The sequence below is a fragment of the Lissotriton helveticus genome, chromosome 10 (assembly GCF_964261635.1).
Source record: "Lissotriton helveticus chromosome 10, aLisHel1.1, whole genome shotgun sequence".
In the NCBI taxonomy this organism is placed as follows: Eukaryota; Metazoa; Chordata; class Amphibia; order Caudata; family Salamandridae; genus Lissotriton; species Lissotriton helveticus.
The window spans coordinates 787572599-787590300 of NC_136071.1; positions in this window are offsets into that span (position 1 = coordinate 787572599).

Consider the following 17702-nt stretch of genomic DNA (forward strand, 5'->3'; position numbering starts at 1 on the left):
GCTCCAATCCCTCCGCATCTTCCATCTATCATTCCCTTCATAACCCTTCCTCGCCTCGGCCTAAAACCACAGTGGAAGAGCAGTGGGAATCTGATCTCGCCGTATCTTGGCCTACTTCCCTATGGGATAAAATATGGATTAAGCTCCGCAAATCCTCTAGAGCTGCATCTCTCACACAAACACTCTTCTTCATGTATAATAGACTCCTCTACACGCCATCTCTTCTTCACAAAAGATTCCCTTTGGTTCCGGACCTCTGCTGGTCTTGTTCTGCCCCCAATGCCACGCTTTTTCATATGCTTTTTCTATGTCCTCTCACGCACGCATTTTGGACCAAGGTATGGGACCAAATCAATTCTATTTTTCAGACTTCTATCCCCTTTTCTCTTACTGATCTCTTCCTTGGTTCTCTCTCTTCCTCCTGGACCGAAGTTGAAGCAAATGTTCATATTATTGACTTGTTATTAGCTGTTGCGTTTCAACAGATTACTGTTAATTGGAAAAATTCGAAGGGTATTACTTTCAAAGCTTGGTGGTTTAACGTATGTTATAATCATAGATTGGATACTGCATTTGTTTATCCCTTCGCCCTGGCCCCAAAAAGACATGAGTTATGGCTTCCTATTACCCTCTACCTGGATGTTTGTGCCAAACGTTCCTCTCACTTACCCCCATTTCAGCAAGAGGTTTCGAAACCTCCCTGAGTTGCCTTTGGTTCCTTTTTTTTCTCTAGCTTTTAAATCTCTGTTTTTATTCGCAATGTCTCCCATGTTACCAAGCCTCCTCCAGTGTATATTTTGCATTTTACAGCCTCATCTACTTTTTATTTTATTTTTTATTTTTCCCCCCTGCATTCATTATCTTATGATATTTACTGTAATGCCCTAGTTTATTATCCTTTGTGATGATAATGTATTCACTCCACTCTTTGTAATAACAATTTTGTTTATTTTAATAAAATTTTACTGAACTTAAAAGAGAAATAAAACTAAAGTACATTATGTGACTATCTTCCTGGGGTCCAAGGAGTGTGAAAGGAAAGGCTGTAGGGTGTAATGTATTAGTAATTGTTGGGACAGAAAAGTCCTCTGCATGGTGAAAGACGTATACCCCTGCCCTGACTGCCCAACTGTACTTTTGTCTGGATCACTGTCCTAGCAAATATGGATCATGTGTGTGACCCATAACATAGGCCTGTCTCACGGATTGCAGTCTTATTGGACTGGGAAGGGTGCCCAAAGTGCAACCCTCATAGTGGTGGAAGGCTACTGTCTTCACCAAAGAGTTAAGGGGCACGAGCTTGGTGGTAGCAGCATACGATGTAGTGATCAGTCGGTGTGAACAGGTAATTTGTATCCTGTGTCACTGGAGTGAGACCTGCAAGCTCACTCACCTTTTTAAAAAGTTCAGTTACTGTGTGTTTTAACTCCCCATTTGACTACATCAAGTAGATGAAAGGTTGCACAGTGCATGAAAGGTACAGTACAAGGATAGAACAGTGCTGCGTATTATATGTATGGTTAGTTCACGTACTCAGTGTATGTATGCTGGCAAGAAGTACATTACATGAGAGATGTAGTGCTGTGCAGTGAGTTTGCAATGAAAGCATGTGCTGAGTCAAAGTGTGCTTGTGAGAAGTGCAATCTATGAAGGACGAAGTGGTGCGCACATGGTGAGTGTGTGTGCTGGCAGAGTGTGTGTGTAAAAAGCACACCACAGTAAGATACAGAGAAGCGTTTGTGCTGAACAGTGCGTGCAGAGTGCATGTATGTGCTAAATGTGTGTATGTTGTGGCTCAATACATGGAGGTTAACATTGCTGGACAGTATATGTGCTGTGTATGTACTCTGCACTGTTACATTACATGGAGGATCCTGGGTTACATTTTGGGAAGCCCAAGCCTGCCTCCAGAAGACATGAGGCATATAGGAATCCCCCAAGACAGATATGTGTCTAGCAACATTCCGATAGACTCCTCCTTTACACTTCAAAAAGATGCTCTTTGATTCAGTAATAGATCACAAGGAAGGGGCCTGGACCAGTGCCTAATTTGTGCCGGTGCTTTCTGGTGCTCAGCACGGCACTTATTTTAAAGGGCCGGGTCTATAAGATTGTTTTTCCCCTGGGCAGTAGGACCAGTAATTATTAACAAAAATGTACCTGCTCTTCTTGGCCCACGCTGGCCCAGGCATGTAGAACGTGTGTCATCATCACGTTCGGGAGGTCAGCAGTGCATGCCTGCCCTTCACATGCTATTTCTATTGGATAATTGTGGCTGAGGGCGGGCTCATGGCTGAGGTGGGCTGAGACAGGCTGGGAAATTTCAGAACAAACTTTCCACAATGTCGTAGAGCAAATTAGAAGTGGGTAGCAGCAGCCTTTCTTTAATGACCTCGCACTGAACTGAAATCCTGCATTTGATGTTCTTGTGATCAGGGCCACTACCAACTTCAGTAATTGTCAGATGCAGGTTTGGACTTGTTCCTCTGTAAACTTTAAATACTGCCAGTCCTCTAATAGATGTGCTGCACGAGCGGGGCATAATTACTGGGAGCAGGTGAGCCGGAGGCACTGCAGGGCATTCTGAACTGCAAACTAACACCTGGTGTGCACATTCTAATTGGAGCACCCATCCGGTGTCCCACTGTGACCAGGAATCACCCTCATGGATCAGGTAAGTGGAGGAAATAATTTTGGGCGCTTGGAGGAAGGGGGTGGTGTGGATGTGTGTGCCATATGTATGCATGTGTTTTTGTGTTGGCCTTGAAAAAGAGGACTGTGCATTTTTGTAGGGTTTTTGTTTAACCACGCCTTTTACCAGTTCACACTGTCTGCTGACCTCATGTGGGGAAACAGGATTGCAAGGGTACAAGATCACATTTATTAGAAGAAATTGTCAAGGGGGCGTGGCTTCGGAGCCTTCGGAGATGGCCGCGGTTCTTGGGAGCTCCGCCGCGACGTGAGAGTTTGGATCGGCTCCAGGACTTATTTCTGTCGTCCGGACCTGAATTTGTTCCTTTTTGTGTGCCGGAACCAAGGCTGCTTCTAATGCAGCGAAAAACGGCATTCATGGTGAGCCCTATGACTGATTTTTCTCCGCTTTGTTGCTGCCTCTCAGCGTAAAATCGCGGCCGCCATTTTGTTTTTCGGCGCTCCCGCTGATTCTCACTCTGTCTCTGCGACATGAATCTTCCTCTCAGGACCATTTTCCTTTTTGGAACTGTTTACTTCTTTCTTCATTGCTGATTATTTGTGACCATCCTCAACTTGCTGGTCTCTCAGCTTTATTTATTTATATTGCGCTCTGCTGACTGACTTTCCATCTCTCCTTTACCACTTCATTTTTTCGAGACGCCTCACGATTTCCCTGAAGGTCTTCCACTTTTTGTGTATCTTCATGGCGGCGTCTCGACACAATCGTAGCAATTCCACTCAGTCTAAACAAGCTGGTTTGGATGACTTCAATCCATTCAGCGTTTTACAAGAACACATAGATGGGGATGTTACTGACTCCAATACATCTAAATCCTCTCCATCTGCTTCAAGTTCCCGTTCCAGCTCCAAACAAACTACTAAAGTGCCCTCAACATCAACGGCTCCTTCTGGAAAGCGTGTGAAAACGAACCCGCCATCTCCTACTAACTCGTCTTCCACAATTTCTATGGATCTCATTCTTGAGGAGATTCGGGCTCTTAAGCCTCACATGGAAGAAACTAATACCTGCTTGCAGAATCTAGAATCTTCCTGGTCGCTTACTGAGCAGAGAATTGGAGAGTTGGAAGGCCGTGTGGACTTGGTTCAAGGTCTCACCAACCAAGTCCCCCTCATGTCTAAAGAGATATCTTCTCTTAAACAGCAAATTGAGCAATTGGAAAATCGCAATAGACGCAATAATTTGCGTATTTACTGACTGGCAGAAAATCTTGAAGGCGCCAATCCAATATCCATTTTTCAGTCTTTCCTGCCACCTCTTCTGGGTCTCCCTGACACTCCACCATTGAACATTCAACGTGCTCACCGCCTTGGTCCACCTCCTCATTCTGCTTCATCTTCCTCAAAGCCAAGAGGTGTTATTCTTTATTTTTTGGAGTACACGGAACTGCTCAAAGTCCTTCATGCAGCTAAACAACGTGGTAAACTTACTTGGAATGGTGCTAACCTCTTTTTTGCCCAGGACTATGCTAAGGCTACGGCGGATCGTCGGAAAAGATTCTTGGAGATGAGGCCTGCTCTGCGTAGTTTGAATGCCCATTATGGTCTCTTCCACCCCTGCCTCTTCCGAGTGACTTATAATAACAAGACAACCACGTATGAAGATCCTGCTTTACTTCAGCGTTTCTTGGACACTTGCAATGGCAGCTGCATGGAAGTTCCTCCACCCTAATGTTCCGTTACTCCTTCCTTGTTCAATTTGTTGTGTCTCCTTCTTGTTTTTGCTCCTTTGCTCATATTCTGTGTTTCATTGTCCCGCCATTTTTTGTAGTTTTCATGTTATTTGCTGTTTAGTCTGTGTCTAATTGCATTTATATTGCGTTGTAGTTTCTGATTTCTTCTTTTCCCCCATTTCCTCCGTAGGTAGCGATTTTCTGGTCCCTCAGTGTTTCGTACCTTCTTTGTTCCCTCCTGAGGGTCGTTCCTCTCCTCATGGTCCCATCTTGGAGTTTCCTGTTCGGCGTTCCATTTCCCTTATGTGGCTCCACCACCCCTGTTCTTTTCGTTTTCTTGTGGTATGTTTTTGGTTGCCTTACTTTTTATTGAGTACTTTTCTCTTTTTGTCCTCCTCAGCTGTGTTCTCCTCTTTCCCTTCTTCTTTTCTTTCTTGCTTTCTCTTTTTCCTGCTTTTATTCTTTTTTCCCGCCCTTTTTCCTTTTTGCTTTTCACTTTCTCACTTTGCAGTTTCCTTTACCTTTTCTTCTCCTTCTGCCTCCTCTCCTTTCCTGTTTTTCTCTCTTCATTTATTCCTATATGGTGTATTGTATTTCCTTGTTTTTCTTATGTTTTTGCTTATAATGTTGCATTGTTCTCATGCATATTGCTCTATTCTAAAAGTTTTAGATGTCGATTAATGTAGTTTCTTGGAATGTTAGAGGTTTGGGGTCTCCTATTAAGAGACAACGTGTTCGTTCTCATTTGGCTCATTTGAAAGCAGATATAGTTTTACTTCAAGAAATTCATATTAAGGATATTGAGGTTTCTAAGTTACGTCGAAACTGGGTAGGCCATGTCTTTGCTTCCCCTGGTTCGGGTAAGCGTAATGGGGTTGCAATTCTGTGTCATAAACGCCTTTCTGTCCAACTTATTACTCAATATGTGGATTCCGAAGGAAGATGGGTAATTGTTTCATTATTGGTTAACAAAATTCCTATCACTATTTTCAATATTTATGCTCCCACTGTGCATGACAAGTTATTATGGCCTCAAATTCTTTCCTCCTCCATGCAACACTATGATGATTATTTTATTTTTGGTGGGGATTGCAACATGGTTATAGATCCCTTTCTAGATAGAAAGTCCTCATTCCGTTTCTCCCCATCCCAATCCCATTCCCAGTTTAAAACTACCATATCACAACGTTCCCTTGTCGATTCCTGGAGACTTTGCCACCCTACTTCACAAGAATATACCTTTTTCTCCCCTGTACTCTCCTCCCAATCCCGAATTGATTATCTTTTTGTTTCCAAAGCTTTGACACAACACATTACTTATTCAGACATCGGCTCCATCCTTATCTCTGACCATGCCCCTATTTCCTTAGGTGTTGATTTACTCCCTCCCGTTAAAGGTGCTCGTCGCTGAAGATTTAATAATTCCCTTCTTTTAGACACACAATTTACTTCTGCCTTCCTTGACTTTGCTCCACGCTTTTTTACAGAAAATGAATCTCCTCACACTTCTCCTCAATTAATCTGGGACACTTTCAAAGCTGCCTCTAGAGAATTCATTATTTCCTATGTTGCCAAAAAACGTCGTCTTGCCCGGCAATCCTTATCTACTTTAACGTCCCAAATCAAACACCTTGAACATTCTTATTTTTCTACCAAATCCCCTTCTGTCCTTACTCAACTCATTAATGCTAAACTTTCCTTTAATAAGCTATCCACTGACTCTGCCAATTTGATCTTACTTAAATCTAGTGCTAAGTTTTATTCTTCACAAAATTAAGCTATAAATGTTCTTGCTAATTACCTTAAAATTAAAAAAGAGCGGACGAAAATTGATTCGATTGTCTCTTCTTCAAATATTACTCTCCACAAAGATGAAGATATTTTGAGAATTTACTCATTTTTACCAGACCCTCTATACCCCAGAATCTCCTCCCTCCTCCTTGGACATTGATGCGTATCTCTCCTCCATCCCTCCCCCCTGGTATCGGACGTTGACTTTTCTTCTCTAGATAAGGACATTCTCCCTGCGGACATTTAGGAGGCCATTCGTTTTCTTAAGAAAGGCAAGGCCCCAGGTCCTGATGGATTCTCGATTGAATTTTATTCCCATTTTTCATCTTTTCTTGTCCCTAAGCTTCACCAATTATTTTCCTTTTTTATTACTTCTCAGAAATCGGAAGGTTCTTTTCAGGAAGCCCTCATTTGTCTTCTCCCCAAAGATAACAAGGATCACGCCTTATGTAAAAATTATAGGCCCATCTCTTAAATTAATTTAGATTATAAGATTTTTGCAAAAATGTTAGCATTACGTCTCGATAAAATTCTTCCCCAGCTCATTGGCAAAGAGCAATCTGGTTTCATCAAAGGCCGACTTCTTTCGGATAATACTCGTCTTTTCTTCAATGTTCTCAGTAAGTCCCCTACTTTCTCTCATTCTTTGGCTGCTATCGCTTTAGATACTGAGAAAGCTTTTGATAGGGTCAACCGGTCTTTTATGCTTTCTACTTTACCTTGGTTTGGTTTTGGCTCTAAATTCATTTCTTATATTCTTTGTTATATTCTTTTCCTAAGTCTTCTATTTTTGCTAATGGTCTTGTTTCTTCTTCTTTCCCTCTTTTTAGAAGAGTCCGTCAAGGTTGTCCCCTTTCTCCTCTTCTATTTATTTTGGCCTTGGAACCCTTTTTGTCTCGGATTAGATTAAATTCTGAGATCTCTGGTTTTCCATATGGAGATACACAGCTAAAGCTTTCTGCCTATGCAGACGACATTCTTTTATTTCTTTCTCACCCTCTTACTTCTATTCCGGCTTTCTTGTCTGAAGTCTCTTCTTATGCCAAAGTTTCTGGTTATAAACTCAACGTCGATAAGTGTGAAATCCTTCCCCTTATTAAATGTTGTTTTCATGCTGATTTTTTACTCTCTTCCTTTCATTGGAGTCCTTCTAAAATAAAATACTTGGGCCTCTGGTTCACTCCTTCCATTAAAGACACGGTTGCCTTAAATATTAAAACTCTGCTCACCACCTTAACTGACTCCACTACTAGATGGCATTCTTTGTTTTTATCTTGGTGGGGGAGATTAGACTCCATTAAAATGATGTTAGTTCCAATAATTTTATTTTTTCTTTCTAATATACCTGTTAATATTCCAAAGTCTTGTTTTAAATCCATTTATTCTATCCTTTCCAAATTCCTGTGGCAACACAAAAAGGCGAGGATGTCTTTTGACAAACTTAAACGTCCTAAATCCCTAGGTGGTGTTAATTTTCCGGATTTCTCCTCGTACCACTCTTCTTTTTTCCTCTCCCACTCATCCTCCTTATTTCTGGATCCCACCGAGGATGTTTCTTCTATTCCATTGTGGTGTGCACTGGAGTCCTCCTTTTTTCATCCTTTTTCCTTTAAAGAATTTCTTTCTTTCTCACATATTCCTCCCAAGTTGTCGCTCCCTATTCTTAAAAATTCCAGGAACATTTTTCTTCCCCTCTTTGTTCATGGTCTTGATGACAGTGCCCGCTTTTTGCAATCTTCCATGTGGTACAACCCTCTTATTAAAATCAAAAACAAAACTATTTTCTGGCAGGATTGGTACTCCTTCGGTCTTTTTTGGGTTCATCAAATTCTTCAAGATGGTCGTTGTCTTCCCTTTTCAACTCTCCAATCTCGCTTTTCTCTCCCTCCTTCCTTTCTCCTCAAATACAATTCATTACGTGCTGCCGTTCAATTTTGTTATGATTCTATTACCATTTCTCCCGCTCCTCCTGCACCTTCCTCGCTTACTATTCCCTTTCTTTTATCCTCTCCTTCCGCTTCCCAAATTTATAAACACTTACAGGATGTTCCTCTTCTCCGTGATAAATCCAAGACGGAACAAGATTGAGAATCTGATCTTGACACCTCTTTTACTATCCCTGTATGGCATAACATTTGGAACAAATTACGGAAATCGTCTAGAGCAGCTAACACCACCCAGACTTTATTTTTTATCTATAACCAACTTTTAATCACTCCTTCTAAACTGCATGCTATTAACCCTTCTATTCCCTCTACATGTTGGACTTGTCCCAATGCCTCTGCTGACCTTAAACATATGCTTTTCACTTGTCCTCTCATTCAAGTTTTTTGGACCAAGGTTTGGCAACAAATTAATTCTATTTTCTCCACACAATTTCCCTTCTCACTCACCCATATTTTTCTAGGTAGCCTCTCTGACATCTGGTCCTCCCAGATTCCCTTTTCCACTACCTCCATTATCGAACTTCTTCTAGCGTTGGCTTTTCAGCAAATTACTAAGTCCTGGAAGAATACTTTGAATGTCTCCTTTCAGGCTTGGTGGTATGGTGTTTGCTATAATCACAGACTAGACAGAGCTTATGTACTCAACTTGCTATCAAACGTGATTTATTGTGGTTGCAAGTTACTACTTTTCTAGATATGTCTGCACAATCCCGTCCTTTACATACCCCTTCCCATGAAGAAGTTCCTAAACCTCCTTGATTTGCTATGATGCCTTTTTTCTCTTTATGAACAGATTGCCTTCTTCTTATTTTGCAATACTGTAGACGTCTCTCGTACTTCCTGCTTGTAATATTTTATGCCTTTGATACTCTTCTCACATGACTTGTTTCCTTCCTTTTTCCTTTCTCGTCTTTTTCCCTCCCTCTCTTTCTTCTTTCTTTTTCTCTTTCTCCCCTCTTCTTTCTCCTTTCCATATTGTATTATTCTACCTCTCTATGTACTGATTGCTTGTATTCCATATTACTGATTTTGTATCCTTATTTGAGGCAATCTTTCTTTCAATAAAGTGTCTTTCAAAACTTAAAGAAGAAATTGTCAAAAGGAATTGCAGATATCTGTATGAGAAGGTTGTTTTTAATGTTCCAGTTGCTTTTAAATGTATTGAAGTGAAGAGACGGGTTGATGGGGGTGATGAAAAACAGAAAAAAGAGCTTGTAAAAACGGCATTCACCTTCTAGAAACAAATTGAGATGCTTTTTAATTTAAAAGGGCTGAAGGAGGTTAACTAAGAGCAGTAAAGTATTTTAGCATGTGAATTCCACATTGTTGCTGCATTCTCTGCAGAATCAATTTTGGTTTAAAATATGAAAATCTGTGTGAGCCACAACAACAGATGAATTTCAGAATAAATTCAACTTTTACAAACATTGGGTGTTTTTTTCTTAATTTATTCAAAGCTCAAGTCATGTGCCCACACAAAACAAAGTGAGTTTTCAGGAGAGATGATCCGTGGCCTAGTGACTGCAGCTGCCCACCATGAATCACAGGGACCCGCTAGGAATGCCTGGGCTCAACACAATGTGAATCTGATAAATCTCCCATTGCATGAAAACAAGTATAATGTAGTCTCGATTGTTGAGCAGTGCTTTTCTGCCCTCATTTTGGGATCTCATCACACATCTCATCACACCAAAGCTCCAGAAATAAAATACGGATTCTGCTTGTCACCTCTGCCCTAAGTACACAGTGTGAAACCTGAGAGTCACCTGAGGTCAAACACAGCTACCTTGCTTGCCCATATCATGTGATCATAGATTAGCTTTATTTCACGTTACCTTTTTACCAAATTTGTGCTATAAATTGCACTTTTTGCTTTAATTTTTCCCCTAAAATGTAATCAGGGTGAGAACCTCCTTTACTTTAGGAAGGTTCACTAATAGAAATTCCAATCAGGTATTACAGCTGGTGTTCAGCCGTTCCAGTGGCAGATCTGGGTGGAGCCACTTGGAGAAAACGGGAGGAGCCGGAGAAGTAGATGTGGCCTCCTAAGAAAAATTGTGAGCACCTGCACCTATTATTTTACAAATTAAGCACTGGCCTGGACACGTCTCACGAAGGAGATGGGGCTGATAAGGGAATCATAGTAGGGATGGGAGCCTAAAATTAAACGTTTGATGACATCCATGTCTGAACTGTAGTCACACCCGTGGCTTGTGTTTTGGGACTATCAGCTTCTGAGTCATTTCAGTGACAGACAGTCTTTGAAGAGGAAAGGCGAGACAGAAAAGTGTACAATTTTTTATTTATTGGCATTTAGTGCAATATTACATTTGAAGACCAATGTCTCCAACAGTTAAAAATAGGCTGGAGGCAGAGGAGGAAAAAAGGGGGGGGGGTGGAGAGGAGTGAACGGCATAGTCAGCTAATGAGAGCAACACAATAGCATTGCATCAGATTACATAGTGTGGACTATACATTGGCATTGCTTCTTCATAGTTCAATCTTGATCTGTGTTTGTTAGTAGTAACTTACATTCTGAATTTATGAATATGTAAACAAATAGTAACCTTACTCCCAAGTGTAATTTACTCAATGGTGTAAGCTACCTTTGTGAATCAGGGGTCTGATGGAGCTCTGCAGGAAGTTCACAGGAGAAAGAAGTGTTCTTTCTACATTGCTGCTTCTATTCCGTTTCTATGGGCAGTTGGACTGTGCAGGTACCTAGCCATACTTTACGGATTGGTAAGAAGTACATGAACAATCCACCATCTAACTTTCTGACCTGAGTTACGCCTTGTAGTTTCCTGTGAACAAAGTAGACAATTCAGTGGCAGCTGGTGAGGTTTGTGAGTGGGGAGGCGGGGCCCTGGCCAGGAGCTTGCGGGGGCACAGCATTGTTTCGACAGGTTAGTTGCCATTTCCTGTACAAATCTTATGAAACAAAAATTGAATAAAAAGCTGTCTTTTTTAGCCCAATTTTCTCAGAATCAAAAGAACATAGGCTGGGTTGTTAGACAGGCCTGACCTCCTTCTTTAGCGAAGTGCAGAGTAGTCAAGACGTTTTGGGGTTATCATCTCCCTCACAACATGATTGTAAAGTTAGTTCACTTATTGTCATGTGAATACATTTCAGGCTGATATATTGAGGATACTAAAATGGCTAGGGGCTACTAATCACATTTGTAATGTAGGTGCTGTTGCATACATAGGTTGGAGCTGTCTACTGAGCTAGTGCATGCAGGTGATAAAATGGCATTCAGAATGGTCCAACAGAGTCAAATGCCTACTTATTCCATAGAATAATTTATTGGTTAGTGTTCACATTTTGAAACTCAATATCATGCCTAAAGGCAACTTACATAAATCAAAAAACACATAGAAACATGCTGAGATAAAATATGTACTTGCAACACACAAAATGTTTTCCTTACCTTTACTGCATGTCTGTTTCTTTTCTGAATCATTTGTTCAAAGCCTAGTACACAGGAGGTGAAAAAAATATTTATATCATAGGCTACAGGTGGAAGAAATAGCCATACGAAGATTTTTTTTTTATCTTCTAGAAAGTCAACCAAACTTTGAGCAGGGTAGCTTTATAGTTCAATAACAAAAAGTAAATATCCATCACACCAAAGCCAGTTGGTCACCGATTACTGTAGAATACCTTATTTGAATTTGTCGGAAGATGTGTAGCGCGAGTGAAGAGAGATGGATTGAGCTCATGTGATTGATCAAACTGAAGGGTCAACTTTTCCATGATAAAAGCCAAGACACACAATAGTTATGGGTGATATAAACAGATTTTTTTTTAAATTTGATGGAGTTGGATTTTCGGTCAAAGACATGTTATGAGTGAAATATTTTCCAGTTCAGATTGCTTTGGAACTAAGGAATATATTCCTCCCGAATTATAACTATCTTATTAAGGAATTATTCCCTCAGAGAATCCCTCTTCGGATGACAATGTCCTGGACTTTTTAATACCTTTCAAAATTAGAGACACTTCCATGTCTTAATAGGATAATAGACCCGCAGACCGCTATACAGATGGAAATTATATTGCCCATTTGGCCCTGAAGAAGGTAATATAAATCATTTGTCACCACCGAAATGTGCGTAGGCCTGTCATCACACATCTGGAGTCCTACCTAAGAACCAAGTCAAGAGAAGAACTAATCGAAAAACAAATGTGATGGATGTGTCAACACCTAAACCGTGATTTTGAAAACTATGATGGATAGGTTTAGTGAGCAGGATTCCATTTTAGATGTGTTTTTATTGTGATTCTTCTGTGCTGTATGATTGATGGTATGTGTGAGAAGAATACAAGGTGAGAATGGAAGGATGATGGTGTGAAAATCTTTGTGTTTTTTTGGGGGGTTACTATAAATTGTATCGAAACTGTGAGATTCCAATCTAGGTTTCTTTCCAATTGAAATGTGATATATTTGTCTCTTATTTGTAAAAAAATTTATGAGTACATGAGTCTAACACAAATTTATTAAAAAAGTATATGAAAATGCGGAAAACTAAAAAATATATTTTTTAAATAAATAAAACTGGAAAGAATTTAATTTCTGTGCTGAGATTTTGTCTCTCTTAGGGAAATGTCTACTTTGAGTAACACCATTGTATAAACTAGATAGGCCAGATAAGAGGTTGTTTGTATTGCATTTACCTTATTTATATTTACATTTAAAAAGCTGTGGGCTGTATTATAGCAGTGCCTCAGGGCGCAACAGATGTTTGAGCCCACTTTGCGCTCCCCCAGGGGCACTTTGGTATTACAGAAGGGGCCGCAGACGCTTGTGTGTCCCCTTCTGTAATGCCGATAGCGCAGTAACACAAACAAACAACAGTGCTATCTTCAGAGGGCGTTCACTTATTTGCATGGGGGCGTGGCCCAAGGCAAATGAAGGATGCCCTTTCCCTCTGTGCCCTCGCTTTATTACAGACTCGAGCGCAGAGGCAAAGAAGCTGTCAGGAGGCACACTGACTGTGTGCCACCTAAAAGGTGGTGCACTGTCAGTGTGCCCCTGATGGCTGCCCTCTGGAGGGGGAAAAGAGGGTTGCATGAGCCCCCCAGACATCCCCTTGCAGTGCAGTCACTCACTGCACTCGCCTGCAAGGGGATCTCTATTCCCCCTTCAAAGTGCAGGCAGGTTGCCGCCTGTACTGTGAAAACAAGGAGCAGCTTCAAAGCAGCCGCTCCGTTTTTCACAGGAATGCGCTGACATTCATGTTAATATGCCACATTTTCATGTTTGTGCCGGGTGAAAATAAATAAATAAATAAACAGTGAAAGTATGCCAATTGTATATTAAGGCCCCAAGTAGGGTTACATTCTTTTTAAAATATGTTTTTAAGAGAAAGATGACCAAAATGTATGTGTAAGGAAGGTTTAATAGTTCAAAAGTAAATTTATCTATTTAAGGTTAAATATTTTGTACATCTCTGATAAGTATTCTGGTTAACCAATACTTTAGAAAACCTATATAAATAATTAAATAAAATATGTATTGGTGTAAAGAAGAAACAAAACTTTCCCAAAGTTGTATGGGTTGACACATTTATATTATCTGACACCCAGGAAGCCATAACACAATCTTACTTGTAGAAAATTCTACATGAGCCAACATACAATCAAACATTGTTATATCATCATTTATCAATCCTACATGAGTCAACAGTCAGACGCCTGGCACCATTATAGTTTCTGCATCACTTCAATTGGGGATTACAGTCAGTTTCCAATGACAGATTCACTTGATCAACATGAAGTGATTCCACCCTTATAAAATTGTTTGAACTTTTTTATGATGTGTTAAGCAATTAAGTTTGAGGTAATGCGTCAAGTGTAGATCTAAAGATATCCGATGGTGTCAAATAATCTAGTCTACTCTTCAGTGGATGAGTATATATTAAACCATATATTTTTATTTTTTAATTTTAACATTTGTAGAGCACACTGCAAACCTACGGGCATCCTGGCGCTATGACATAGGGGAAATAAGAACTGATATGAGAGGTTACAGAGCTTGGCCAGAGGGTCATACTTTTGGGAAGAGCCACGTCTTAACTTTCTTACGGAACATCATTAGCTCCTGTGTGCTCCTAATTTCCAAAGGAAAACAATTCTGAAGGCGGGCAGCTGCCACGTCGAAAGCTTCTCCCCCCAGAATTGCTTTCTTTATCCTGGGAACCCTTGCAAGACTAGCAGAAGATGAGCGAAGATTGCGTGAAGGTTCATACCATTTGAATCTCCCTTGGAGCAGTTTAGGTCCCTGTCCATGAAGTGCATTAAACACTATACATAAAATCCTTTGATTCACCGGAAGCCAGTGCAGGTCTGCCAGCACTTGTGTTCTCGAGGAGCGGCGTGCCTGGGTCAGGTCAAGCTTTGCTGCTGCCGCCTGGATACTCTGGAGTCTAGCAATCAGATATCCCGGGGACTCCAAGAGCAGGGCATTACAGTAATCCAGGCAACTCAGAATAATGCTTCTCACTACAGTGATTCTTGCGTGAGCTCACAGTAATGGTAGCCCTTTCCGGAGTCCCTGAATGAGAGTATAGCAACCTCCCACCAGTTTTTTAACATGGGATTCCAAATTCAACTGTTCATTGAAACTGACTTCCAGATTGCGTACTGTGCTCACTGGTACCAGAGGGACATCTGTAGGTATGGGCCAGAAGTCAGCTGGTAGTCCTAAAGGGACACCACCCACCTTAAAGTGGAAAATCTCTGTTTTCTCAATCTTAAATTGAAGCGAGATGACCCTTAGCCATTTCACAATTTCTAGCATACACGCATGGAAACTTTCCTGAGAGTCCGCATGGTCGCCGTCCAGGGACACCATAAGCTGGGTGTCATCGGTGTAATTGACCATGCTAATATTAAGCATTTTAATGATATCCAGAAGTGGTGGCATGTATGCATTAAACAGTATGGGGCTGATGGAAGACCCCTGAGGTACCCCATGTTAATTTTTGACAAATTCCGATTGATACGGGGAAGCGCTACTGCCTGCCATCTATCAGATAAATAGAGCGCATCCACCGCAATGCCACACCTGTCACTCCCAGAGTTTTCTGCCTTGTGAGAAGAATGGCATGATTGACCTCTTCAAATGCGGCGGTCAGGTATAGCAGTATTAAGGTTGCCGATTGTCCCCTTCCACCCGCATTCGAAGGTTATCCAGGACGGTCACCAAGGCTGTCTCTGTTCCGTGACCAGGCCTGAACCTAAATTGCTCATCTTGTAGTTTATTATTTGTCTCCAAGAAAAGAGACAATGCCCTGTTTACCAAATATTCCATGATCTTAACTGGTTATGGTAATAGGGAGATTGGCTTATAGTTCTTATGGCTACCTGGGTCCAGTGTTGATTTTTTCAGGAGCAGTGTTATAATTGCCTGCTTCCAGCCGGGTGGCACCACTCCACTACTGAGTGACTGGCCACACTGCTGACGTAGGATAGGAAAGATCTCTGATCCTAGTTCCTTCAATATCCTGTGGGGTATAGGATCCAAAGGTGACCCTGAAGAGATTCCTAAAGCCACTCGAGCAAACTCCTCATCTGAGGGCATCTTAAATTCATCCAAGATGAGCTCCGGGGTAAGTGAATTAGGGTTGTTATCCCTATCGAGGTTGTTCTTTGATGTTTCTCCCATTTCCTGGCCCAAAGAACCAGGTGGGGTCACATCGTCCAGACCTTCCACGATCTTGTTGATTTTCTCTCGAAAGAAAATTGCTAAACCATCATACAGCTCCTGGGTAGGTGGAATTCTACTGTTTGTACAGTCAGGGTGTGTCATATCTCTTACTATCCTAAAGATGTTCTTAGATTTATTGGATGACTTAAGGATGGAGATGGCAAAATAGTCTTCTTTAGCAGTTGCTATTTCTCTTTTATATTTAATTAAAGTTTGTTTCCAACTGATTTTATCATTTTCAGCGTAGTCCTTTCTCCACTGTCTTTCAGCCATCTTACAATCCAACTTGTAATTCCTTAATGTCTCCGTATACCATGGAGCCGAGGGGCTTCCTCTTTTCCTAATGTCCTTTAGCGGGGCCAGTTGGTTGATTCCCCTAGTTAAGTAATGTAATGTAATGTAATGTAATGTAAAGGGGTTTTTATATAGCGCAGCCTTCACTCCAGGGAGCATCTTAGGGCTTAGAAAGACTAGGCAGTGGTGACAGGCCGTGCTGAGTCAGCTGAGAGTCAGATCAAGTATACTGATTCAGACTAAGCTTTTACATAAAACATCGGATAGACTGTATATCCATGTTTTGAGGGTCTTCCTGAAAGCTGCTTCCGATGTGATTTGGCGGAGGGGCAGGGGTAATTTATTCCAGGCCTTTGAGCCCAGAAACCCCAGAGCCTTTCCTCCTCTAGTTTTCAATCTGAAATTGGGGATGGTAAGGAGGTTGGCTTTTGCAGATCTGAGATCTTGTGGGGGGTGTAGTGTTTAAACTTGCTCTGGATGTAGCTGGGTCCTCTTCCCGTGCTCACAGAGAGCTGTTTAATTCTCTGTTACCTGTTTCTCAGGGTTAAACAAAGTCTCTACCTGAAATAGAGGTGCAGTTTTTGCCTTCCTTAACAGTCCTTTCCAGTCCCTGCCCCGATATGTCCTTTCTTCCCTGGTTAAGGGCCTCATCTTACTTATAAGTGCCACACTAAAACTGGCCAAATGAAGGTCCGACCACCCAACCAGCAGTATTTTCCCTATTATAATAAGGCTTTCTTCAGCGAATATCATATCTAGGATGTGGCCTTCTATGTGCATTGGTTCTGACACCCCTTGTATCAGGCTCAGGTTTGCGCAGGACTGAATGAGATTGTTATATGCTGTGTCCATTCTCCCATTTGCCCAAAAATTGACGTCTCCCAAAACTAATAACCTGTTATGGGTAAGGGCCATAATATTAATTGCATCGATCAAATCCTGCTGTTGTTGAACGTTAGCTGCCCCCAGTGGTCTATAACAGACCATGCCCGTGAGAGAGTGTCAATCAATCAATCAATCAATCAATCATTAAAGAACTTGTAAAGTGCACTACTTACCCGTGAGGGTCTCAAGGCACTGAGGGGGAGGGGGGTGCTGCTACTGTTCGAAGAGCCAGGTCTTGAGCAATCTCCTGAAGGTGAGCAGGTCTTGGGTCTGCCGCAGATGGGTGGGGAGGGTGTTCCAGGTCTTGGCGGCGAGGAATGAGAAGGATCTGCCACCGGAGGTTGTTTGTTGGATGTGCGTGATGGCTGCAAGGGAGAGGCTGGCGGAGCGGAACTGGCGGGCGGGGGTGTAGAAGTGGAGTCTGTTGCTGAGGTAGGCTGGTCCGGTCTTATGGAGAGCTTTGTGTGCGTGGGTGAGGAACTTGAAGGTGATCCTCTTGTTGACAGGGAGCCAGTGCAGGTCTCTCGGGTGGGAGGAGATGTGGCTGCGGTGGGGGATGTGGAGGATCAGTCGGGCGAAGGCGTTTTGGATGCGTTGTAGTCGTCGCAGGTGCTTGCCCGGGATTCCTGCATAGAATGCGTTGCCGTAGTCCAGCTTGCTGCTGATGAGAGCTTGGGTCGCCGTTCTTC